General features: G+C 40.5%; 1 protein-coding gene across 7 annotated transcripts in view; it reads right to left on the minus strand.

Moving 5' to 3' along the window:
- Positions 1–27,531, minus strand: part of IGF1 (insulin like growth factor 1) — a 79,213-nt gene that overhangs the window by 39,576 nt on the left and 12,106 nt on the right. The window lies entirely within an intron of this gene.

Below are 27,531 nucleotides of genomic sequence, written 5' to 3' on the forward strand. Positions count from 1 at the left end.
ACTCAGAAGTTAGTAAGAAACATGAACCAACAGGTCAACATGAGAGCAGAAACTTAGTAGAATTTTAGCACCGAACAGGTCCTTAGAAATCCTCTAGTCCAGAGGTGAGTTTGGTAAGAGGCCTGTGAATCCTCTGCATGGTGTGTAATTATGTGTGTTTGTGGATCTTCCTGGAAAGTGGAAATTCAGACACTCAAAAGGTCCCATAATCTGAGGAAAGTAGGGAAATAGAGGCCCAGGCTTGCAGAGAAGCCAGTCATGTTCCTATTTTACCTTTCACAAACATCCAGCTGGCCTGCAGAGCATATACCAAGTGCTGCAGTCAATGTCAAAAGACACCAGAGGATATAAGACCCCGCTTCAGCCCAGTGTTCACCAAAGAGCCACGCAAAAAGCTTAGGAAACAGCTATACATGTTATCCCATTTTAGAGAGTCGGAAAGTTTACCAGCCTGTTCAAGTTTGTGAGAAATTCTATAGTGAAGAAATCTATCTGATGGTGCTGAAGTCCACTCTCCCTATATTTAATGGACTACTGGACTCCCATTTTCCAGAAATGTCTATCAAATTCCTAGGGAACTAAGGCAACTGTATCCTGAAATTCTTTCTATTTATCACTTCTTTTGATTAAAGCACATGAAAGAGTCCTTTGGAAATGTCAATAACTTACTAACGAATAATGCATTATCTATAAATTAAATTAATCAATAATTTACTAAGGAATAATGCATTATCAGGCTTCCTTTGTGGCTCAGCTGGTAAAGAATCTGCCTGCAATGCGGGAGACCTGGGTTCAATCCTTGAGTTGAGAAGATCCCCTGGAGAAGGGAAAGGCTACCCACTCCAGTATTCTGGCTTAGAGAATTCCATGGACTATACCCATGGGGTTGCAAAGAGTTGGACATGACTGAGAGACTTTCACTTCACTTCAATGCATTATCAGCCATTGACATCCCAGCAAAAGTGAAGTCTGGGTCTAGGAGAATAGACTATAAAGAGGGTTGGTTTGCTAAGGGGGATTGGTTCAGAATAGCAGATCCTTGCTAAATTGTAAGATGTCAGAGCCTCCCCCACCCCTTGGGAAGCTTTCTCCTTGGGGAATCTACCACACTGGAGATAGCCACCATCTGGACATCTATCATTCCATTGTTTTGTTCAAAACATTTATCAACATTTGATTGAGTTCTGTTTATTTATTGCTTGACTTGTACCTTGTCTCCTTCTTTCCCACCCCCACTGGAATGCAAGATCCATAAGATTCTGTTCACTGCTGTAGCCTCAACACTCACTGTAGGCCTGCAAACAGTACGAGCTTAATGAATACGTTTTGGTGGTATACACTGTATGGACATGCTACTGAATGAATAGAGAAATTGTGATTTGTTCACTGCTGTATCCCCAGTGCCTTTCATTAAGGCTCAAAAAGATGTTGAATCAAATGAATGGAGAGAAGTGGTTTGCATTGCTTATCATGCTCAAACCATGCTTGTGGGTATTGGGAGAAGTGAGTGATATTCAGATTCATATAGGATTGATATAAATTGAGATTCCTTTCTCAGTGACTGAAATAATATACTTAGACTGTTTTTCAGATTGCATGAAGGCAAGGAAAGATTACCATTTCCTTCTCCATCTCAAGCATTAGGAGGTAGGATTAAAATTTAAAGTGACCTTTAATAGTTTAGAAGGGGATGGTCATTAAAAACAGGAAGATGTTTAAAGTGAACACAAATGGGCTCCAATTGGCAGTGGCAGAGACAAGTGCTACGGCAAGATAGCTGTGGACTCTGAGTGAGTGAGAAAGTTCAGCAACAAAACTGTAATATAGTGAGGACGTACGTCGAGAATTATGAAATGAAAGCCTGGAGAGTAATCTTTCCACAAAACTTGGCATTGCTGAGGTTTTAATTAGAGTGGGAACTCAGATTTCATTCTCCTATTTTAAGACTCATTTGAATCTGGAAAGGATCCAAATAGGAGTAAAAAAAAAAAATGATTAACTAGGTGGAAAACAGAATGAAAATTCAGCCCAAAAAAGGAAAGACTAAGAGGTGACTTAATCTTCACCACCAGGTATAATAAGGGTTATTATTACACAGAGTATTCCTTCTCATCTCCACTGAGGACTAGACAAGGGTAAACAGACTTGTGCTGCATTGAAAGTGTTTCCACTTTAGCATCAGGAAGAATTTCTTGATTGTAAGGGGGAAACATGCCAATCCAGTGTGCTGTGGGAAGCTGCTCTGGAGATCTTTAAATGTAGGATGACAACCATCTGCCTTGGAAGGCTTAGATAGAAGCAGGGGACTGGACCTAAGGACCTCTTGGCTTTCCTTCCATCTTTGATTCTGTGTTCAGAATCCCAGCCACTAAGCACCCCATTCTACACTAATCCTCCATTCCCGTCATAAGACAGACCCCACACTGTCAAAATCCAAAAGGCTTCCCCCCGGGAGGAGCTCGATTGTTCTCTTCTGAAGAGGAAGGAAACTGATAGTGTTGCTACAGCTGCTTCCCTTCTCCAGCCCCCACGGAGAGAGGCCAACTCTTGTCCTGATGCGCCTCCCCAAATACTGGGACGGGTCTGCTCTCCATCTTGTGTGGGACTGGAAGATGTGCATCCAGTTGGAGACAGTTGATACCTCCAAGAATCAAAGAACATCAGAGCCACAAGACACTTCAGAGCTAATCCAGTCCAATCACCTGCTGCTCAAATGAGGAGACCTCAAAAGCTGCAATGACTGTCTTCAGGTCATGCAGCCAGTTCTCTCTGCTTGGGACTAAATTATACACCTTGTTTTTCCTTATTCCGCAGTGGCTCCTCTCTAATTGTTTGTATGTTAGTTGGAAGGAATATTTTAAATGCAGATAGAATGTCTAAAACCATATCTGCAGTAGCTCAACTGTAGGTGAACAGATAGGAAAGGAAGAGCAGAAACTCCTCTGGCAGGTTATGGATACCTGGGAGAATCATTCAATTGGGATGAGTATATACAGGTCACCCCTACTCTCTAGTAGGTCACTGTCTCCTGTCAGTGAGGTCAGTGGACCAGGAATATTTTAAGGCTCATTCCACTGCAATATGTTATGATTCTGTGATTTTAAATTTTTGTTACAAAATAATAATGAACAGAAACTCAGTTGCTGGGCTAAAGGAATGAGTTTGGGGGGGAGATTATTTGTGATGTAATCAGATAGCTGCTCAGTTTATTTGAGACTCCAAAATGGCAGTTTTCTTTCTTTTTATTTAAAAAATAACTTAAAATTTCTATATTGGGGTGGGGGATGGTCAAGCTTCAGCTGTCACCTGTGCAAAGAAATTTCCAAACCTGTTCCTCTGGACTGTCCTCTCTGAGCTTTGGACCACCACCACTCATGATCCTGGGGATTATCTTCTGAATGCCCCATTATTATTCAGTATCTCTAGAACCAAAGTGAAAGTCCTTGCCATTAACAAAAGTCAACCATAGTCAAATATTCCTCTGGACTTGCCCATGTCTGCACCATCATCCTCTTGCTTATCCAGACCCAAAATCCTACAATCATCTTTGACTACTTTCTCCCTCTTTTTCCTTTTGTCCAGAGAGGCAAAGTTTTATATCAAGTCCTCCTTTATCATAGCTGACAGATTTCCCAATTTCTGCCCATTCCCACTATTCCTGGAAAATTCCAGGCACTCATGACTGTTCTGTCTCCAGCTTTTTTCTGCCCTTGTTTATCTTTCAGATGAGCTAGAGCAAGTGAGGCAGGTGACAGAGGATTGCAGTTTCAGAAGTCAAGAGCGATAACTGGGAGTGGGAAATAGTTGGAAAACAGACTATGGCATGAACCAACTTGGGAGAAGCTTGGCACCACAAATCTTCAGAGGTTGGGCAGTATATGGATTTCCCACGGAATGTGGAAAGGAGGTCACAAGGCATTTTGTATAGATATTAGATAAAACTGTAACCCAAGTAGACTAGAAAACTTGGGGACATCTGGTTTGTCATTTAATTATTTAAACAATTCTATAAGATAATAATTCTGCAATAATTCTATTTTTCCCATCTTACCAGTGAAAATACTGAGCATTAGAAAAGTTTATTGATTTGTCTCAAGACCATTTACCTACTAAGTGGCCAAGCCAGAATTCAAACTCAGGTCTGTCCAAGCACTAAATCATTCTACCACAGTAATCCTGCCTAGAGCATCTTAGAGCATTTTCAAAGAGGAACTGAATATGAAACACTAGAAAATAAAGCCTAGTATACCTCTTAATCCATTTACTTGATATAGCAGCATGGATAGTACCAAAAGAGATATATTTTTATTTACCCTTTTCCAGAGTGACTTCTCACATTATTTTGCTTGGCCTAATAAATAAAGTTATGTGAAAACAAATGATCTTTGCATTATGAAAAATATACTCTCTCCCTCCATCATTTTAGGCTCCTTTTTAAGTTCTGCTGATTCTAACTGTCATCTCTTAACGTGCTGAGAAGCTTGTTAATTGCCTTGTCTTGTTCAACATCATCTAACAAAGGCAGAAAGGAACGGACAACTGAGGATAAATTCACTATCTTGGGTAGCCATTCATTTGCTCTAATACAACTGGTTAATGGATAGGGCATGAAATTACTCAAAAAACATGGCCACCAGAGTTTTGTTAATATTTTCTATACCTAAGTTTCGTGACATTGTACAGGAGACAGGGATCAAGAAAATCCCCAGGGAAAAGAAATGTAAAAAAGCAAAATGGCTGTCTGAGGGGGCCTTACATATAGCTGGGAAGAGAAGAGAAGCGATAAGCAAAGGAGAAAAGGAAAGATATTCCCATCTCAATGCAGAGTTCCAAAGAATAGCAAGGAGAGATAAGAAAGCCTTCCTCAGCGATCAATGCAAAGAAATAGAGGAAAACAACAGATTGGGAAAGACTAGAGATCTCTTCAAGAAAATCAGATATCAAAGGAACATTTCATGCAAAGATAGGCTCAATAAAGGACAGAAATGGTATGGACCTAACAGAAGCAGAAGATATTAAGAAGAGGTTGCAAGAATACACAGAAGAATTGTACAAAAAAGATCTTCACAACCCAGATAATCACGATGGTGTGATCACTCACCTAGAGCCAGACATCCTGGAATGTGAAGTCAAGTGGGCCTTAGAAAGCATCACTACGAACAAAGCTAGTGGAGGTGATGAAATTCCAGTTGAGCTATTTCAAATCCTGAAAGATGATGCTGTGAAAGTGCTGCACTGGATATGCCAGCAAATTTGGAAAACTCAGCAGTGGCCACAGGACTGGAAGAGGTCAGTTTTTGTTCCAATCCCAAAGAAAGGCAATGCCAAAGAATGCTCTAACTACCGCACAATTGCACTCATCTCACATGCTAGTAGAGTAATGCTCAAAATTCTCCAAGCCAGGCTTCAGCAATACATGAACCGTGAACTTCCAGATGTTCAAGCTGGCTTTAGAAAAGGCAGAGGAACCAGAGATCAAATTGCCAACATCCGCTGGATCATCGAAAAAGCAAGACAGTTCCAGAAAAACATCTATTTCTGCTTTATTGACTATGCCAAACCTTTGACTGTGTGGATCACAATAAACTGTGGAAAACTCTGAAAGAGATGGGAATACCAGACCATCTGACCTGTCTCTTGAGAAACCTGTATGCAGGTCAGGAAGCAACAGTTAGAACTGGACATGGAACAACAGACTGGTTCCAAATAGGAAAAGGAGTACGTCAAGGCTGTATATTGTCACCCTGCTTATTTAACTTATATGCAGAGTACATCATGAGAAACGCTGGGCTGGAAGAAACACAAGCTGGAATCAAGATTGCCGGAAGAAATATCAATAACCTCAGATATGCAGATGACACCACCCTTATGACAGAAAGTGAAGAACTAAAGAGCCTCTTGATGAAAGTGAAAGAGGAGAGTGAAAAAGTTGGCTTAAGGCTCAACACTCAGAAAACTAAGATCATGGCATCTGGTCCCATCACTTCATGGGAAATAGATGGGGAAACAGTGGAAACAGTGTCAGACTTTATTTTTGGGGGCTCCAAAATCACTGCTGATGGTGATTGCAGCCATGAAATTAAAAGATGCTTACTCCTTGGAAGGAAGGTTATGGCCAACCTAGATAGCATGTTTAAAAGCAGAGGCATTACTTTGCCAACAAAAGTCCATCTAGTCAAGGCTATGGTTTTTCCAGTGGTCATGTATGGATGTGAGAGTTGGACGGTGAAGAAAGCTGAGTGCCGCAGAATTGATGCTTTTGAACTGTGGTGTTAGAGAAGACTCTTGAGAGTCCCTTGGACTGCAAGGAGATCCAATCAATCCATCCTAAAAGAGATCAATCCTGGGTGTTCATTGGAAGGTCTGATGTTGAAGCTGAAACTCCAATACTTTGGCCACCACATGGGAAGAGTTGACTCATTGGAAAAGACCCTAATGCTGGGAAGGAACGGGGGCAGGAGGAGAAGGGGACGACAGAGGATTAGATGTTTGGATGGCATCACCGACTTGATGGACATGGGTTTGGGTAGACTCCGGGAGTTGGTGATGGACAGAGAGGCCTGGTGTGCTGCAATTCATGGGGTAACAAAGAGTCAGACACGCCTGAGTGACTGAACTGAACTGAAGTTTAAATAGTTTAAAATCTAGAGTGAAGCCAGCCTCATATGCAAGCAGAATGATAAAAATAATAATAAACGTTAGTTGAGCATCTACTATGTGCCAGGTGCTAATCTAAGCACCAATGGTTACCTCATATCACCTTATAGGAACAAAGAGAGTGTCCCTATACCTGTGCTTGATAGCATGGAAAATGGTCCAGAGATCACAGAGCTCATCAAGTAATGCTGCCAGGACTGGCATCTGGATTTGGCTGATACTACATCAACCTTTGATTCTGTGATGTGTAGGTGAGCACCTAAGTGGTATGACTTGTATTTTGGGGTGGTCCTTCTGGCGAGGATTCCTACTCATTGCTCAATACCCATTTTCCCTCTTTCCATAATAACAGAAATCCTAATTTTCAGCTAACCATGTTTCTCAGACTCCCTTGCAGCTATGTATGGCCATTTGCTGAAATTCTAGACAATGGCACATAAGTGATTGTGTTATGTGACAGCTTCTAGAATCCTTCCTTAAAAGACAACCAAGTATTTTTTTTTTTTACTTTTTGAAAATGTTGCTGACTGGAATGCTGTTCCTATATACTCCAGGAGCTAGTATGGGCCATACAAATGGGGTCAAAATGTAAGGATGATGACATAGAAAACTATTAATAGAAGGCGCCTGGATCCCTTAGGACTTTGTGGAACAGAGCTGATGTTCAACAGCCCTGATCTATGTATCTTGGGATGTCTGCATGAGAGAAAAATAAACTTCCATGTTGTTTAAGCCAATATAATCCTAGAACTCTGTTACTTGGAGAGTATCTTAATGATAACCACTTTTTGAATGAACAAAATTCACTGGTCACCGAATGACTCCTGCTGCGTCGAATGTCCCTATTATAGCTTTGTTCATTTGGATTAGGGTATACTTATACTGGGCTTCTGGGAAGGAAACTAACATACCACACAGGGTGCATGGATAGAGCATGAGAAGGCATAAAATAGGTAAGCTTAAGATGTCTATAATTTTGTTGAGGGCCTCGGGAGGTGCCTCTGTGGTGGTAAGTGTGAGGGGCCAGGATAAAAGGGACAGAGTAGAGTTAGGGTCTTCCTCGCTCTTGACAATATGGAAGAGGCTTAATTTATATTTTGTCTACTGAACAGTTTAATTCAGGGGCTGGTCTCTTTTAGGAAATTCACCCAGATCTGTGATTACACAGAGCAAAAGTTCAGGTTATATAAGAATTGGATAAGTGGTGACGATGACACCTTTGTATCAGCGATACTAGACTGAAACAGGAGAGTTATGGTCATACAAATAAAGTGTTCTCCCAACACTGCCTCAGTTTCACAGGGAAAAAAGAGAGCACCCTCTGTAAGCAGTTATTCATGGATGTATTCACTCAGAAATTCATGCAACAAATGTATTTACTGAATACTATTTGGTAGACATACTTTCGATGGATTAAATATTAGGAAATATTATGGAAATTCAAATCTATGGTGACAAAATAATTTCTAATCTAAATAGTCTTCTGCAAAGTTAAAATCCAGTTTAAATACAAATCACTTTAAAAAGCAAACAAAACTGTTAATAACCTACCATATTTAAGGCACCGTCCTAAGTGTTGTGGAGTATGTGACAATGGCTGGGTAAGGCAAAGCCCTGGCCTTCACGAAGTTGCTGATTCTGCAGGGGGATGAGATAGCCCATCATATAAAGCAGAATGAGGTTAAGTGACATAGCAGGTACAGATACAATGAAGGTCAGAGAAGAAATACTGCTGAATCTCCACTCATGAGAGAGACGACTATCTCATGGATTCCTTTAGTACTCCATTGTTATGGTTTTTTGCTTGCAGAATAGAGGAGGCAGTGGAGTTGTTCTACCGCTGATGTTTGCACCATTGCAGGATTTCAGTAGAGGCTTTCTGTCAGGACGTTGACGATGGGATTGCTTTCTTAGAAGAGAGATTTTATGAGTTGAAAGATCTTTTCCAACCCTATAATTCCGTGGTTCTTATATCTCCATTCTTAACAGAAACTCTTATCGTCTAGACTACCCAGAGTTTCTAGGTTTTGTCATATTATATGTACTTGGCAGAAGGAAAATATTAACATAGGTAGTACACAGACCTCCAAGAGATGCTGCCTCATGAATTCTCTTTTTCATCTCTTCCAGTAGAATTGATAGAGGTGCCCAAAAGAAAATGTTCAACAGCATTGAATGGGGGTTGTGAGATGAAGACTTAAGCATTTTGGTAAAGTGATGGATTCTTTAGAATTAAGAAAATCCATCCAGAGTATATCTGTGTTACAGGCATGTGTGAGTTTTTACACAGTAGATTCTTTAAAGAGGAGGCACTCTTTTCCAGGGCTTTTACATTAGTCTCCTATTACTGTTTCTTTCCCTCACTAAATTTCATGCTTTTCTTGCCTGTTTCACTCATTTGTTGCTCAAAGCTCAAAAATATCCTTATTTTTACACAATTCTCATAGAAATTGCCCCATTACAAACAGCAAAGGAGTAGCACAAAGAGCTAAGTGAAATATTTTGGTTGTGACAGGAACCTTATTTGCCTTTTGGCCCCGCTTTCTGGCTTTCTTTGTGAAGTCGCTCTTGCTCTGATGGCCCCAGCAGCTTTTCACCGTGAGCGGAAACACAGCCACCAGGCAATGCTCCACTTGGAGACAAATGGACTCCTGATAGCTCTAGGACTAAATTAGATCTGATAAATACTGTCTTTCTTTTTTTTTTGTTTGACTCCTCAATCTATTTTCACCCCTCATTTGAAGGTCAAGGGAATGTATCGTCTAATTCGGAGACTATGATTATTACCATATGTTGGCAAATACAGATAAAGAACACATTTTCTTTCTCTTAAACTCATTTTGGTGCCCTTAAATTCTATTGATATTTTAAATTTCATTTTCTCAGTATCTACATGCTGCTTGTTAATATTATGTTATTCTATCTGTGGATCTAATTTTGACTCATTATTTCCAATTTGAGTAAGGCTGTAACAATAAATTGGGTAGATTTTCAGAAGAAGGGTCTTGGGTCATTTCTCCTAAACTCCTATTTATTGCAGGCTTTGGGATCTAGGGATACAAAATTGCAGAGGGTTAGCCTTAAAAGAAGCTTCCTATCATCTTATTGTACAAAGTTAGTCTACTAGTGCTAGAGGAGAGCAAAGAAAAGGATTTTCAAAAATGAGAAATGTTACTGGCAATAAAATAAGCTAATGTCAAAATATACATCCTAATGCCATATCAAGTCACAGTTTCATATCTGGAATTTGATCAGTGGTTCCCCACACGTGGTCTAGCTTCTATATTCTGAGAACTCTTTCAGGGAGACCAGTTGGCTCCTAGATAGGGGATTGGGTTCATGAATGAAGTTTGATCAAAACCAGCTACTTACAGACTTGAGCTTCAAGGACCAGAGAGACCACTGCTTTCCCTTCTACATGATCAATTGTATATTTCTCAAGCAAATAACTGGAATACTGCCTTTTTAAAAAAAAAAAAAAAAAACATTTTCTATTTTGTTTGTTTGTAGGGTCGGTAATAAATTTCTAGGAAGCTGGTGCTTCCATAAGTTTGAGAGCAAGATACCAAGTTATAGTCTCATGGAGATTTTATGGTGTCCTTTCCTTAATATCTTCCCAGGACAAGAGACTGCAGTGTACCTGGAATTTCTCAACATGTGTAGGAAAACAGAGAGGACCAATGAGTCTGACTCCAGATGGAAACCAACACGTTACACAATTCAAGTTGCCTCCCTTGGTTGGCTGGGTTAAGAGGAAAGATTAAGAGCTCAAACTGAACCTAACAGTGAAACTTTCTTGACAGAAGAAATCTAAAACCAGGTACTATATCAGTGGCAATGCATTTTGTCAAGAGAAATAAAAAGAAAATAAGAAGAAAAGGGGGGAAAGGAGAAGATGGGAGCTTGAGTAGAAAGACAGTCCTACAGTTGGGAAGGAAAGAAAACTTGGTACTGTAGAGTCTCCTCCAGACAAATCCAGAGCACAAGGATCTCACCAAACCTCATTCTCCCTTAGCACTAGCATCCTATCTTTCTGGCAAAACTCTAAGCACCTAAGGCAGAAGCCCTGTCAGTCTGGTTCAACACTATATTCCCAGAACCTGCTACAGAGCCTTGTGCGAAATAGTTGCTCAGGAAATATCTCTGCACTGAGCACATTTTATTTTAGCACTCAACTCTGCAGAAATATAATGCTCAGTATGCATAATGCTCTTGCCAATCAGAAAATTGTAGATCATTCTACGTGCTTGTTTGTTTGACATCCTTCCAGAAGACAGAGTGCTGTGCTTGTTGTTCAGTCACTCAGTCATGTCCAACTCTTTGCGATCCCATGGACTGCAGCATGCCAGGCTTCCCTGTCTTTCAGTATCTGTTGCCATTGACTACCTGAGTTTCAAGGTAATTAAGGACACACATTAAAAGTATAATTTTAAAAGACGATAAGATCTTCTCTTCCTATTGGCTATGGGAGAACAACATCTTGCAGGTCAGAAAGTAGTTGGGTGAAGGAGGAAGAGCATAGGCTGGAATCTGCCAGAACAGTTTGGCCCTCAGGTATATCTAAGCAGCAAAGCAATTTAAGGACATGGGCCCTAAAAAAGAAAACAGCACCTGCCTTGCTGAACAGTCTAGTCTGGAAATTGCTAGGTTAGCAACACGTTGCACCCTGTGAAAACTTGTGACTTCAATGTGAAAAAAAAAAGAGGTTTTAATTAAATTGGATGTTTTTGAGTCTCCTGCAGGGGGCTGGGATTGGGGGGTTGAGAAGCTGAGAACTTTATTAGGATAGAGGGAGCCTTCTCAGAAACCCTGGAACCCCACAGCCCTTGGTGAGAGCCTTCATCCATGGGTGGCTGCGTTTTTGTCTTTAGAAGCTCTGTTACCATTAGCCTTCTTTTGCAGCCAAGCAGGACTGAACCTGGAATTGTGTTCTTGGTCTGTGGCCTGAGATAGTCCACATCGTGCTTTTCCAAATGGCTTTTTAATGAGTTGTAGGTTTTCAGGAGTGAGATAGTTTCCTGTGAGGCCTAAGATTTCTTAGGATTTTTTAAAAAATTGTTTTGAATTTGGAAAGATGATCCTAAGGAGGTATGGTGGGATTAGGGGACATTTGGGGCCTCAGCCAGTGGACTCTGATACTCAGTTCAATTCAGGCGATGTGAATTGAGCACTTGATACACGCAAAGCACTGTCTCAGGTTCTGAGGATACTAAGGGGAATAAGATGTCAAATCTGGCCTTAAGAAGTTCACAAATAAGCACATCCTGAACTCTAATGTAGAAAAGATTGGAAAAATCATTGTAGGTAAAAGAGAGAAGCCAGGAATAGGGAAAGATAAATTCCTGCTGACAAAGTTAGAAGAGGTCTCACTAAGGAAGGAATATATGAACTTGGCCTTAGAGGTTAGCCAGTATCTCCACAGCTAGAGAAGAAGGAACGAGGGGAAAAAAGCAAAGAATAAAGGCATGCTGTAGGTAGGCAGCTGAAAAGGCAGCCATCGACCATGGGTGCTGGAATTAGCTGCCTGAAAAAACTTCGGTTTTGTCTTACTCAGAAACTATGTGGGAACTTCCCTGGTGGTCCAGCGGTTAAGACTTCGCCTTCCAACTCAGGGGCTGGGGGTTCGATCCCTGGTAAGAGATTAGGATCTCACATACCTTGCAGCCAAAAACAAAGAAACAAAAACATAAAACAGAAGCAATATTGTAACAAATTCAATAAAGACTTTAAAAATGGTCCACACAAAAAAAATCTTTAAAAAAAAAGCTATGTGCCCTTAAATACATTATATACCTCTGGATGCCTCAGTGGCCTCACTTGTAAAGTGAGGAGAATGAGAGAATTCACTTCACAGGTTTCTGTGAGGATGAAAAGAGTTAATACATACCAGTGCTTAGAATAGGATGGTGCACATACATAGTAAGAGCTCAGAAAGTGCTATTATTATTCTTTAATACAAATGTTGCTCTAAGCTATCTTTTGGGGCTTATCCTGAGAGACTCTCCCCTAGCATGTGACCCTAACAACTGCCTGGATAGTGTCTACTCCTGCAAGAATTCTCTACATTCTGTTTATGTGCTTTTCCACTGACTTGGTTTCTCTACCCAGTGTTTCCCCATCTATCAAAACCCTATCTATTCAAGGTCTACGTGAAATACCAGGTATGACTTCCAGACAAACTCATTACACTTTACAGGCACTGTGGCCCATTTTTGGAAGCTCCCTTTCTGAAACTTGCCATTAACCAAGGCTACTACTGACCCTCTAGAGTGATTCCTGAGGTCTGGGTAATGTCAAGGTTTTCGCTCCTGTCTCCCTAGAGGGCAGGGCATGTACTCGGGGAAGGGTCAGTTTGTTCTTCTGCTAGTCCTAGATTTCCCTGAAACGTGACAGCCACACGGAAGGAACAAGGTAAAGCTGGCCGCCTGCACGTGCCAATGTTTCACTTAATCCAATCTGAAGGCCACTGCCACTTTTGTAAATAAGCCAAGACTTAGAGCTCTTCGTGAAGCTCCTGAGAACATTCTAGGCCAGCCTATTTTAGAATGGGAAAGAGTCTTGCCTTCTCAATTTTGAAATTTGTTCCATAGTTGAATCTGAGAAATCACCCAACTGGTTAAAACATTTCCCATCAAGGGGTCAACCGAGTCAGAGGTCAACTTAGCCATTGAGTCAGGCTGTTGGACAGAACCCCAAATATTCGATGGGGAATGCCAGGATACGTGGGAAGAAGCCTTTCCTATTTTCTGTTTACCTAGCAGTCTGGGAACAAATTGATGTTCAGTCTCATGTTTCCACATCCCACTGTGTCAGAGAGTCCAGCACAATGCAGTGCTCAGCAGAGAGGTTCAGGACTGAGAGCTTCTTTTCTATTCCCTTCTCTCCAGCCTGGAGAATCTTGCCTGAAGGAGTGGGGGAAGGGAACTAAAGGAAGGGAGAACATGGCCCCAGCCACCCACTGTGCGATTCCTGGGTTTTGATGAAAGAAGAAATGATTGGCTCTGACACTCTGGAGTTGCAAGATCCAAATGTATTTTGACTTTTTAGAAGAACCAAAGGATCAGGTTTCACGGGAATGATCCCACTCAGAACTTCTGACTTAAAACCTAAAGCCGCTTGGCTTCTCAGTGGTGAATGCACAGCAAGTGCCGTGAGCAAAGTGACATTGTGATGCCTGGGAGTTGCACAACTGTATGATGTCAGCCTTCTGATGGGATCTGGGCTGTTGAGCAATGCCACTTGGAAGAGAGTGGTCACACACAGAAACCTGTCCAACGGTTCTAAGAATTTTATATCTTTAAAAATATTCAATAGATGTCTTTATGTGTTGGAAGCCAGGCTTTCAAAATCCCTGATTAGTGTTTTTCCAGAAATCTCCCCCTGAATCTTGGGTCAGGCAAAGAATTTCCAGTTGACAAGCTAAGTTCTCTTTAAAATATCCCACAGTGAAACCAGAATTGGGCATTTGAAGTAGAGGAGGAATCTCCCAGACTGGTCCCTGCTTATTACATCTGCCCTTTCCTCCCAGTTATCTTTACCTATAGCCTCTTTCTTTCTTTTTATCAGGATATAACTGCTTTACAATGTTATGCTACTTTTCACTGTACAGCAAAGTGAATCAGCCAGACTTATTCATAATCCCCTCTTTCTTGGATTTCCTTCCCATTTAAGTCACCACACAGCACTGAATAGAGTTTCCTACAGCCTCTTTCTTAATGCTGAGTCTGGAGTAGCTGGCATCAAGACCTTGCATGAGGCAAGGTGGGTGGACTCAGGTAAGACTTTTTCCATTGCCTCACCCTAGCAGGCGGGAAACATGCAGTCTATTGCATTCCATTGTGCCTGGTACAGGACGGAGGTACCCTGCTGCTCCATCCACAAACCCTCGTCCCAGGATGAACCTCGCAGACAGCTTGGATGGGAAGCTGCCATTTCTCTCCCTGGCCCTGGGAAGAGATGAGTCATAGACATTAGCAGAGGACAAGGAGCTGGCTAAGTAGGCCTGCAGAGCTGGGATCCCTCTGCATATTCTTCCCTCCAGAATGAGAGAAAATGACCGCATATCTGACCATGTGCTCCTTAACTGCAACCTGTGGTTTGGGACCTTTCATAGATTGATCTTTTACTTTATCCCTTTAGTCATTACGCTCACTGCTAGCATGTTAATAGCTGAGGATCCACATGTACACAGTAACTTGGTAAAGAGTCTCTTTTGTGAAAAGGAGAACTTTGGTAATAGATTGTGGTAACCTTCTTGAGAGGTGTCTGAGGGGAGAGTTTTGCCCTTTTTGAATTACTAACTTTGACAGTCAATTTTTCCATTTTTTAAAAAAAGTGTGTGTGTGTGTGTGAGTGTGTGTGTGTTCTAATTGGGACGGTAAGGAGAAATCCTGAGGAGCTGATAAAGTATGAACAAATGTACTTCAAAGACTAACAACTTAATCCTAAACTCAAATGAGAAGAGAGTCTTCATTTAGGGAAAATCAGAGAAAATACCACAGGGAGGAAAAGGTATCAAATCTAACTGTTAGCATGTCATAATATTTTGTCAGGAGTTTTTCCCTCATTTCTGTTCAACTACCGACTTTCAGCTAGCATTAATCTTCTAATCAAAAGGGAGCAAATCTATTTATAATTGACATAAATGATAGTCCTATTTATAGTTCTCTTTGGCGTTCTATGTTTCTCTGTGGGAGATTTTTTCTGAAACAAAAGCCTACTTTCTGAAGCAACTGTGTTCCAGGGACAGCCTTGATCATTTCTGTTGCCCGAGAGATATATTTAATTAACCTCTTATCTTTACTCACGGGATGGTGGATTATGAGAAGCACTGACCAATAATACAGCTATTCCTGCTTCTGCCCTTGTAATTCCAGTCCACAGAAAACATTCATGCCCCAAAAAGGAACGGCTGCAAAGGAAGCTCTCGAGGAGGATGCAGGAATTGAATACCATCATGGCTAACCCACTTGCAACCTCAGTATGTACTCCAGTCTAGATCGGGTAGGTATTTCACTCAGCTGTGTCCAACTCTTTGTGACCCTATGGACTATAGTCCGCCAGGCTTCTCTGTCCATGGAATTCTCCAGGCAAGAATATTGGAATGGGCTGCCATTCCTTCTCCAGGGGATCTTCCTGACCCAGGGATTGAACCCAGGTCTTCCACATTGCAAGCCACCAGGAAAGCCATTCAAACAACACCTCCTTCAAATTATCTCTGGAAGCTTGTAGCTGGCCTTGATTCCCTGAGCATTTTGTGATGACTCCATGGGTATTATCTAAACTGATACTCACAAAAAACCCTTTTGGGAGGCAGGTAAGGGCTGATTGTACTCATTATACAAGCAAGACAACTGCCCAAAGGTACCCAGGTTATAATCAACAAAGCCAAGTCTCCTCAGGGTCTCTTCACCTCGAATTCAGAGCTTCATCTGATACCTAATATCTCTTCGGTAACAGAAGAAATATTATTCAAGTATAGACACGACTGAAGCGACTTAGCAGCAGCAGCAGCAGCAGCAGCAGCATACCCAGGCATCCATAGTTGGATTTCTGTTTAATTCAGAAAAATCTCTGTTTTGAGGATTTCTTGTGCTGAAAGAAAAGGAATCAGTGATGCCCATGTTCTTTGTGTCAGATCTTATCTGGATTGGGGGATACAGAGGATCAGGTGGGAGGGGGAAATTCATGACTCCAGGTAGAATTTGCATTAAACTCATAATGGAACTGTCATTGGGTTGTCACCGGACATCAGTTGGAAAGACTGGTTCAGCAACTCCACAAAAGGAAGTGTTCTTTCATGAGCTTTCCATCAACTCAAAGTCAAAGTACTTTGTTTGCCCTCATTTCTGGCCTCTCTCTGGCAATATAACTCATCCATACGTCTACCTAGTCAAGAACGCAGGCAGATAGTACATAAAAGTGAAAAATTCCACCTTACTTTTAAACATTAATGGAAAACCTCATAAGATGGTAGATGGGGAGAGGAAAATGAAAATCCTCGGTCTTCATTTGTAGACATGATTTGAAATCAGCCATGTTCTGGAGGAATAGGAAAAAAGAATGCCATGTTTGTATTTATTATTTATTTTATTGCTGTCAGATTAGTTTGGTGATGACTCCTACACATGGGTAAGTGCTGCATTCTGAAGCAGGTTGAAGACAACCTTAAGGCTGGTTTGATGTTATACTTTGAGAATTTCATAGGTGCTCATTAATATTAGTTGCCTCTACTGGCTTCCTTATTTCAGTTTTCTTGATTTCTAGCACTATCCTAGGTACACAGTTGTCCATAATACACTGCTGAATTAAATTACACTTAAGAAGAGTGGCTTTCTTATTTTCTAGTCCACAGTTTACAACTGATCATTTTGATCAAAATGGTTGGATCCATTTCTGAAGTCACAGAGTTTTGAATTCATAATCTTGTAACTTGTTGACAGCTCTTCTGCCAGGGCAAGAAGGACTGAGAGCACACTTATGGGCAAGCAGTAACTTCAGAAATAGACATTTCTGTGTGTAGTATGCAGAGCTCTTTCTGTTTAGTTTTTTTTTTTTTTCCCCCTGGGGCATTTGTGCTCTACCTGGTGCTGGCTGAATTCACTCTTTCAGCCGGGCCCCCAGGAATGGATGAACTCCTGTAATTCTGACAAAAGATGAGCATACAAAGGGCTTGCTGAAGTTCCTTGTGAGACACGTGATAGTGATTTAATTTGAAGATCATAGCAGCTTCCAACAAAAAGGATCATGTTCTGTTTACCTACAGTCCCTCAGTAGTTTCCTTTAGATACAGTTTTCTTACTCCCTACTTGAAAATGCCTAAAAGTCCACAGGAGTCTTCCAACTCAGCCATGCCTGCCTGTCAAATGAGTTACTGCCTTCTTATGGGTACACACAACTACTACGGGCTTGAAAGGCCAAAGGAAAATGGATAACTTAATTCCATGCAAACACAGCCTGTACCGTCTGTGTACAAGGGACTGGGTGGGACTCAACAGCCTTCACCTTTTTTGAGGTGCTTTTAGTTAACTAGATGGCATAAAACATGAATACTCAATAACAGAAAAAACACACAATATAGGATAGATTATGTGTTGTTAGAGGAATATTATTGCTATTCAGAGGAAAGAGAGTTAACATCTGGTAGAAAATTTTAGGGAGGAGGTGACATTTAAGAGAGGAACAGAAGGAAAACTCAGGAAAATAAAACATGTGGTAGTAAGTCATCTAGGTCGGATGTTGGAATATGTAGGGGGCATATGTAAACTCAGATGCCTATCAGAGCCATGCGAGTCATATAAAGTAGTGAAGTGGACCAGAGTAAGGTAATAGAGAATGGTGAGGATTTTGGTAAAGCAGAAAATATGTGCCAATCTAGAGGAAAGAGTCATCTAGTAAATATTGACAGATAATTCAGTTTCATGAAAACACTGTATTTGCCAAACAAAATACTTTTGAAGACTGGATATCACTTACAGACTGCCAGTTTGTGAACACTGCTGTAGGGAAACACTAATTAGACATTAGAAACAAAACATTACAAACAAAAATACATTTGGGAAGTTAGATAGAGGCCTTGTATAAAATGCGTTACCATCAGGCTGGGGAGTTTGGATTCAATTTACTTAGCCACGAATGGTCACTGGAAATTGTTTAGAAGAGGGATAAAGTGATTAGGACTGTGCTTTAGGAAGATTAATCTCATGGGTGGGATGGCTGGTGTCAAGCACTATTGGACACAGAGCCATCACTGAGGAAGCTGTTGCAATAGTTTTGGTGAGTGATGAAGGGGACCTCAACAGTGATGGGAATGGAAGGAGGCACACATGTGTAATCTTCCAGTGAATTGGTAACAGCTGTTCTGGATCTTGGTGCAAAACAAACTACAATGCTACAACTTGCTTTGTCTGAAGAGTTGGGTTTGATGGTCTCCACTGTCTTAAACACTCCGAGTGATTGTGCAACTTGTCCATCGCTCTGGCTGGGAAACTGGCCTTTCCTGCTTTACAAGGTCACTGGCCAAAAACTCCACTTGCTCTTGAAGAAATATCTCTTTGATGATCTCTAAACTATTGAATGTCCAGTTTTTCAGATTTAGGTTTCTTTCTTCACCAGGGGGATTTTCTTGTCTTTTCAATGCTACCTGAACTGTACTCTTGTCATGTTTGAGGAGAGCTGCAGAGTTTGTTAAAAATAAGATGTGTATCTTATTCATATGCATTGGCAATGGCTATCCTAGTGCCTGGGTGACAGTACACAGGCAAGAATTGAGGGTTGAATTGAATAAAAAGAAGGATATATGATTGGTATCCAAAGAAATCTTGCATATCTGGAACATGAGTGTCATGGATCAATGTTTGCTGAGGCCATCTGGGTACACAGATGAATAAATCAAGCCTGTAAGGCAGTGGTCCCCAACCTTTTTGGCACCAGGGACTGGTTTCCTGGAAGACCATTTTTCCACGGACAAGGGGGTGGGGATGGTTTCGAGATGATTCAAGCGTATCACCTTTATTGTGCACTTTATTTCTATTATTACTATTTGGGCTCCACCCTATATCATCAGGCATTAGATCCCAGAGGTTGAGGATCCCTGCCCTAAGGTACTATGATCAGCTAGAGGGGCACATACTCCACTTGGAAGGCTCTAGCCTATAGCTGCCACTCAGGAACACCAGCCAGCAAAGTTAGATCACCCAGTTTTTCAAGGGAAGCTGTTAATCTTCATCTCTATTTAAAATCTCTTGATTTTTAAGATTTCAAAATTCGATAAACTTTTCAAATAGATCAAAGAGAACATGTTGTTGACTAGGTTCAGGGGGGGTGGGAGTAGGGCCTGGGACCATTTGGTGACATCTGTTTTAGAGTATTAACTCTATGAGGGTAGGGGCGGTGCTTACCCATTCCATTCATCATTTCATGTTTTGCTAACTAGAAGGCACTCAATGAGTCATGTGGACTGGAATAAAATAGGGGAGAATTATTCCTGTCTGAGTCAAGCTTGGGGTTGTCTGATTGATATAATTTTTTAAATTGCTTACTAGGACTTTATTTAAGATCTCCTTTTACAATGCTGATTTCCTATGCAATTTAATCTGGAATTGCCATGATATTAAGTATCTCATAATAAGTTCAATGAAATTCTGCAGGGACCCAGTTATGATGCCATAATAATGAGAGATTAGAATGAGAAAATGCATAAAGGTCCAAGTCCAGAAGGAATCCATTGTGCTGCCAATTTGATAGCACAATGAATATGATAGCAAAACTATTACAGTGCAAGTCTTTGGAGAACCACATTGAGGGATGTGATTATAAATGGATGCCAGTACATATTTTTTACTTGATATATAATGAGTCCTTATTTGCTATTATGAAACTTCTTTGAAGGCATGGCTACATCCTCCCTTGGGTATTGCTTAGGATCAAGCACATGACTAGCCAATGATGCTATAATGAAATTGATTAGTTAGTGCTATAATTTTACATCCACACATTTTGCTAAAGTACTGAACAACAGCAATGAAAGAAGAATGCTAATCAGGCAACATACACGATCCATATCCAGTTAGATCCCTTAAAGATTTTTACAGATTTCCACGAAATAACAATAAATGTTAGTTCTGGAAAGGTCTTAGAGATTATCTTGTCAACATTCTTTCAATGGGTAGAGTGCCAAAGAGTTAGGGATATTGTTGTGTTAAAATGCTGTGGGTTTAAGTCTAAACGAATTCAATATATATGTGTGAGCTAAGTCCAATACCACCTTATCCTAGAGTTGAATACAGTGAAGATGTGGAAGGTACTTAAATTTTAAGAAAAATGTTTGTGAAAAAATATGAACATTCTATCTATGGCTTATTCCCCTTCCCCACCCCAGGAAAATTGTGAAAAGAGATCCCAATAATCCCATTTCAGAAGCAGACTGTCTCGGTTCATCCTAATACCATTGTTCCAATGGAAACAGGTTTGAAGACCCATGGGACTAATCACCAAATTTATTAAGCTATTTCGTGGAAGAGCTCTGAGTAAATCCAAGATTCTCTGACTCCTCAGTGCAAATCCTCCCTTTCTTTTAGTGTCATTCAAGGAAGAGAAGTTACAAACTGGCCTTCTCTTACTTCCACCTACCCAGCTGAGGCATCATGTCTTTCTGAGGAAGCCATGTCTTTCAAATAACCACACCTTCACTAACGGGCTCATCCTGGGGAAACAGCCCAGCTCCAGAATGGGCCTAGTGAAGACTATCAACTGGGGAACCAGCTATCCCTCTGAAAAGCAGATTTAAAGTTTACCCCTCACCTCCCAGTAAGTGACAGAAACCCACTTTTTCTTAGTTTAAAACTATTTCTCTTACATCCCAATGGGAGTCCTAATGGAACTATCAACTTGGAGTTAGAAGAAATAATACTAGAACCTGGCTGAGGATGACAAAGGCAGCAATATGATATGAGTAAAACACACATTTCTCCCCTCAATGCAATTAGAAATATTTTTTTAAAGGACTCTTGCTTGGCTGTTCTTAAAAATGTAACTATTGAAAAAGAAACTGGCAAGATCTTAAGGCCTGGATCTCAGTTCCTGGCCCCAGTGATGGGTTTGGAAACTGCAGCCACAGCAATTAGGAGTTCCAATTTCCAGTTCACAGAAGGTCAGGCCATGGGGTTATGCATGGAGCAGTTCTATATTTCCTCTGAGGAAAGGCTCCACCAACTTCAGAGGATTAGGACTTGATACTGTCGAATCAGCGTATACATTGTTAACCATCACAAGCAAGTTTGGCCCCAACACCATTTTTCAACTCCTTAGTGAAAGTCCAGATCTGAATATTTTGTGTTCTCTCTCTTGGATGAGAGAGAGACATATCAGTCAGCAGGTATCTGCTATTTCCTGTGATTTGGTAGACCAGGGCTCCTCAAACCCTCATGTGCATAAAATTTCCTGGGTATCTGCTAAAATGCAGGTTTTCTTTTAATTAGTTGAGAGTAGGGCCCCTGGTTCTGAATTTCTAACAAGCTCTCAGTTGGCTTTGAGTAGCAAGGCTCTAGATCCATCTACACTAACCTGTAGTTTTACTATGTGACACTGTAACATTTGTTAATTAAACCCAATTTTCCCATCATTAATAAGAAATTATTTCTGGTCACAAAACACTTTCCCTGGCCTTCAGTGAAGTCTGGCTTCTTCTAAGAAATAGACTGTTTTTTTCGTTATTTTAGCTATTTTTGCGGGGGAGCGTTGAAATCATTTTTATTGATTGAAACCAGTTACCCATGGAATGACTTTAAGACACTAAGTGATCAGTGCCTACTTCAGAACCAGGCAGAAATAAGTCCTTATGTATCTTAAGCCTACATTTGATGGTGGTTGAGAGCAATGTTACTGAATCCTTTTCTGATTTCTCTGGTAAGGGAGATCTCCATAATTGCATGCAAAGTACTGGTAATCTACAGAAATGTCAGCTAGATTTGTGGCACTAATACTTTTACGAGTATTATGATTCACATGTTTCAGGGCCCTCGGGATGTCTCTCTTAAAGTAACCCTGAAATAATGTCTACAGTGGGAGTAGGTCATTGATCTCAAAATCTATCCCCAAATATCTGTTCTATAGTGAGAGGCAAGAATCAGAGAAGAAGGACACTTTGGAGAGCTAAAAACATCTCTATATCAAATGGAGAGAGTGGAATTATAATGTGAATGAAATTAGCTGGCAGTGGCATCTATGCCTAAAACATAACTATCCCTTTAATAGGGAACATTTGCTGTGCTTGACAAACTCAGAGTGAAATGGTTGGATCCATAGGAAGGAACATGCTGAAAATGGTTTCAATATGATCCTGCTTTTTCACTCAATAGCCATTGATTGAGGGTGTCCAGCCAAAAACAATGAGAAAATGAGCCAACAATAGTCTTACCCTTTGACCATATTAGATATAGTTGCAGCTGAAATTTGTTACATGTTTCAGGAATAACAAAGCATCCATATGGAACAAATATTTGGCAGTATGGCAGCTGATGAAACCAGGAAAAATTAGACAAATTATCAATTGCTCGCTCCCAAATTACCCAAAAAAAGAAATTAGATCCATTTCAGTAGCTTTGCTTTCAAATTTCTTCATTCCATGAGTCACCACTACCTTCTGCCAAACTAAATATGTCTATGAACGGCTGGAAACTTTAATGGAAAGAAACATAAAACTCAAAATACGTAGGAAAATTTAAGCTTCTTCATGGAAGGCCTTCATGGAAGACTAGCAAGTCAGGAATGTTTAGAGACAGAAATAATGCATCAAGAATACCTTTTGTTTGGAGTAGCTTCTGAGTTAACAAGCAATACAAAATGCATCAACCAATCAACTTGCTAATGTGACTTTAAAATGGCCTCTAAAATGGAAATTAGTTCTTTCCCTTTTTGTTTATTTTAAGCCTCCAAACCATCAAACTACTAGAGTCTATGAAGATCCATAGTCCTACAGTCAGATTGATCAGATTTGGGATAAAGAGACTGGAAGGGGAAAACATGTACACCCATGGTGGATTCATGTCAATGTATGGCAAAACAAATACAATATTGTAAAGTTAAAAAATAGAAAATAAACTAATTAAAAAAAAAAAGACTTGATAATATTATCCAAACGGGTGATAGAAATTGGGGAAAAGTTCTTCTGAGTGGTTAAGGGCTTAACTTTTCAAAGACTATTCCGATGCATGACACCAGAAGAATATGACATAGCTGTTCACTTTGAGTTTATGAACTATGGTTACTAGTGCTACCTTCATATGGGTTTATCAAGGTTAAGTTTAAAACATCCAGCTATGCAAAGAGCCCTAAATAGAACGGTGAGGTGACTGAATTACAGTCCTGGCTTTCCCATCAGCATGCCTTGTGACCTCAGGCACATCATGTTTTTTCTGGATTTTTGCTTCCCTCATCCGGGAAGTGAGAACACTGAAGCAGATCGCTCTGTATGGTTCTTTCTAGTTCTCCAGTTCTTCAGTTATACTTTGGTAAGGAGAAAGCACTTGTGTTCTCTGGAGGCTGATGCTCTTGTTGTTATACCTAGCTTGGGACTTATTTGCCAGGAATATACCATTTGTTACATAACTTCCCTTGCCTGCCACTTATCCTTTTAGTATGCTTGCCTCAGTTGAAGTAAGAAAGAGGAATTGAATGGAGGTTCTGTTCTCAAAACCATTCTCATAGGTGAAATCTATTTGTGCGGAATCCTATGATAGCTCTTGAAAATTCCCTGTTGACTAGAATTAGCTTACTGTTGATCTAGAAGTTTTCACTGGGGCCACAGTTAAGGAATCCCAAGGAGTGACACCTCAGGTAGATTTTTCCTTCTACACCTTCAATCTCAGATCCACAACGGTGGCAGGAGCAAATGCAAAGTCACGGGGTATACCCTGGGGACCGATAGAAGGAAATAGCTTTTGGAATGTCTTTTTAAACGTCAAGTCAAGGAGTTTTATTAAGTGCCCTGCATGCTGCTGAGGACAGAAAAAAACTTTTAAAACTTAGTCTCTGGTTTTTTTTTTTTTTTTGAAAGAACTCAAAAGAGAGAGGCTAATTCATGGTGGCAGTAACCAGTATTTGACTGTGGATTTCTACATCAAATGTCATGTCTCTAGGAGTGGTTGTATGTGAAGCCTCTGGGCTAGAAGAATCACATGTTCACAGGTCCATATGGTGATCAGACTCAGAATTTTTATTTCACGAAAGCCATGCTCAAACAAAAAATTCAATTCTTCTAAGTCAGACTGTGATAAGGAAGCAGTTGAGGTGGACAAAGATTTTGAGAGTACAAAGATACTTTTCTGATTACTGAGTATATTCCCTCTGCTGAGCATTGCTTTTTTGAGGGTAAGCAAAAATCACCAGTAGCTGACTTGGGAGAATGGAAATCTTTTTGCTTACGTGTGGTACCTCAGTGACTACCTAACCACTATCTGGAAACTAACTCTTTAAGCAAGCTCAGTGTGGTAAAGTGATAGGTCCCATTTTTTTTTTTAAATACTTTCTCCAATAAGGATATAAACAGTAATACTGAGTAACCATTCTGAAGGTCCACTAATAGACTTTTGGGTGGTCTAAATTCAAAGTGAAAGGTGAATAGAAGATACCAGCATGCTTTTATTTTTAATTAATTAGGTTGAGAAGATACACCACCAAATTAACTTTTCTAGATTGTAATTGCAGAACAATTGAACTAATGGTTCAAAGTCACTAAAGGCTGAAGTCAAACCACTATTCAATTCAGTCCACTAATAGTGACATATTTGGATACTCTCAGTTTCCAAAGCCCCTCTATATAGTTGAGCCCTAAAAGAACTCTGGTATAGTACTTTTATTCTTATTTTAAAAGTGAGGAATATAAGACCTGAGGAAATTAAGTGGCTTCTCCAAGATCATACAGCTGTTAAGTAAGGGAGCTGGGTGAGCCCCAAATGTGGAACCTCTGATTTCCAAAGTAATACTTTATTGATCTGTTTCTGCTTTCTGGTGGGGCTGTTTATAGATAATAAGATGACTATAATGATAGTCAAATAGGAAAGACATAAGCAGGGAAAATGAACCAGGATTTTTCACTATGAATTGAGAGCCTATGACCAAGAAGGGAACAGCCACAAATACTGAAGTCAAAGAAAAACCACTTTTTTTTAAATTTATTCCCAGTGGTCACACTCAAACTTCTACGCACACCATGTTGCTCATTTCTGCCTTCCCATACTGTTGTTACTAAAATAAATGAGTTCCATAGCTATCAGACGAAAAGGAGGGCTTGCAAACACCTTTTTTTTGGGGTAGCCCATAAGAAGAGAGCTTTATTTTCAGAAAGAAGCTTTCAAAACTCCAGTAATTCTCATTGCTTTACTCTGGGTAATGAACCATAGACCCCATTAGCCAGTGACTGATAATTAGTTTGTGTGTCTCTTGCACTCACGGCTTTCCCATCTCTCTGGTTGCTTTTCTTCTAGAGCCAGCTCTAGTCCAATAGTCCTCAACAAGGTGTAATTTTGCACCATCCCCCTCCCCAGGGGATTTTGGCAACATCTGGACACATTTTCGATTGCCACAATTTGGAGGATGGGACTTCTGGCATCTAGAAGGTAGAAGTCAATCAAATATGGCGCTAAACATTTTACAATGCAAAGGACAGTCCCTCTCCACCAGCAAAAAATTATCTGGCCTAAAATGTCAATAGTGTTGAGGTTGAGAAATCCTGTTACTGATGGCACTGCTGAGGGAGGTGAGTAGGGAGCGGGAGAATAAAGTAGAATTTTAAGACATGCCACTTGGTCTGACAAAAGGGCTGGGGCTGGGGGCAGGAAGGAAGGAGGAGGGAGGAGGCTGAAATATATATAGTGTCCCCAAGTCAGCTGAATCCAGAATTCCCACCCTTGGTGCTCCTTTCCCCAGTTTCATAGATTATCAGGAGTTGGTTGCATTTAGGTTGGCTCAGCACAGACTTTCTTCATCACTTGCCTCTGATGAAAGACCCAGTTCATCAGGGTAAATGGCACAGAGGTAGGACCATCTTCTCAGAAACCCTCACAGAATTGACTCTGACTAACCCATTCTGAAAGCTTAAAAGACTCTTCCAAAAGCCTTTCTAGTACCTCAGAAAGACCACAGGTGAAAGAAGAAAAACCTGAAGAGATTCATAGAGTATTTGCTTGGAAATGTGCAAAAAAATCAGGTGTAAATTTCTTTTGGCTTAGGGCCGTCAGAGAAATCTCCAGAAAAGAAGCTGATCCAATGACTTGTCAGGCTGTTTCAGATTTTCCAGGAGCACAGCTTTGCTAAGTCATTCCAAAGCAGTTCTACCCAAGTTGACATTGGAGAGAGTGACCAAAGCGTCAGAATAATATAATATATAATAATACTCTAAATCATTACCTGAAGTGGATTTAGAATTCCCCAGGCACATTGAAAGGCCGAGTGCATGGTATAGGAAAAAGGCAGGGAATACCTTTGGTTTGTACAAATTTCTACAGCAGGGGAGTAACAGTCTCTCACTCGCTGAACTCTCTAACTTCAGTCTCAGGAAATTTATTGGAATGAGAGCATCACTAATATCTATGTTCATTTGGGTGAGACTGATTGAAGGCATCTCGTGGTCATTGAAATTTACCAGGTAACTTAGACATAAGCATGGTCCATCACAGATAAAGGTGGAATACAGCATGAAATCAGGAAACAGAATCAAGAGTACCTCCTCCTTCTTACTTCTGCACTAATTAGCAGGGGCATGACCTTGGACATGTCCTTTCTCCCTGAGTTTAACTTCTCATGTTTAACTAGATTATTTTTCAAGGGCTTCCAAGCTGACAGCAATCTTCAATTTTACTTCCTGTGAACACTTAGGTAGTTTTATTACAGAGGTATATACTTAATCAAGAATCAGGTTCTTGGGTATCTTCCCAGGGACTTTAGCATGCCCATTCTCTCTCGCTCTCTCACTCTTTTTTTTTTTTTTTGGCATGGAAACCCTTATCCCTGCACAATGCCTGAGCATTTAATGCAAAAAAGGTTTTCATTTAAAAGACTGTGTGGTCTCTGCTGATTGCACAACTTCTCTTTGTGTCCACGCTGCTGCTGATCAAATATTGCAAAGCCATTAATTACCTTCAGACAAATGCAGAGGGCCATGTGCAAAAGTTCTGGCCAATTGCATAAAGTAATATGCCAGATGTAAAGTAAGTGAAGGGTTTTTCTTGGTATTTAAGGTTCAGTGAAAAAGTAAGAGGGGCAGCTATGCCAAGAATGAAAAGCCAGAGCTTGCCAAGTGCTTCTTTAAGGGGGCTTTAGCCAATGTGAGACTAAACAATGCATTAAATAGGCATACAACTTACTGCACTTAAAGAA

This window comes from Giraffa tippelskirchi, chromosome 4 (assembly GCF_054371585.1).
Source record: "Giraffa tippelskirchi isolate mGirTip1 chromosome 4, T2T-mGirTip1v1.2.pri, whole genome shotgun sequence".
NCBI lineage: Eukaryota > Metazoa > Chordata > Mammalia > Artiodactyla > Giraffidae > Giraffa > Giraffa tippelskirchi.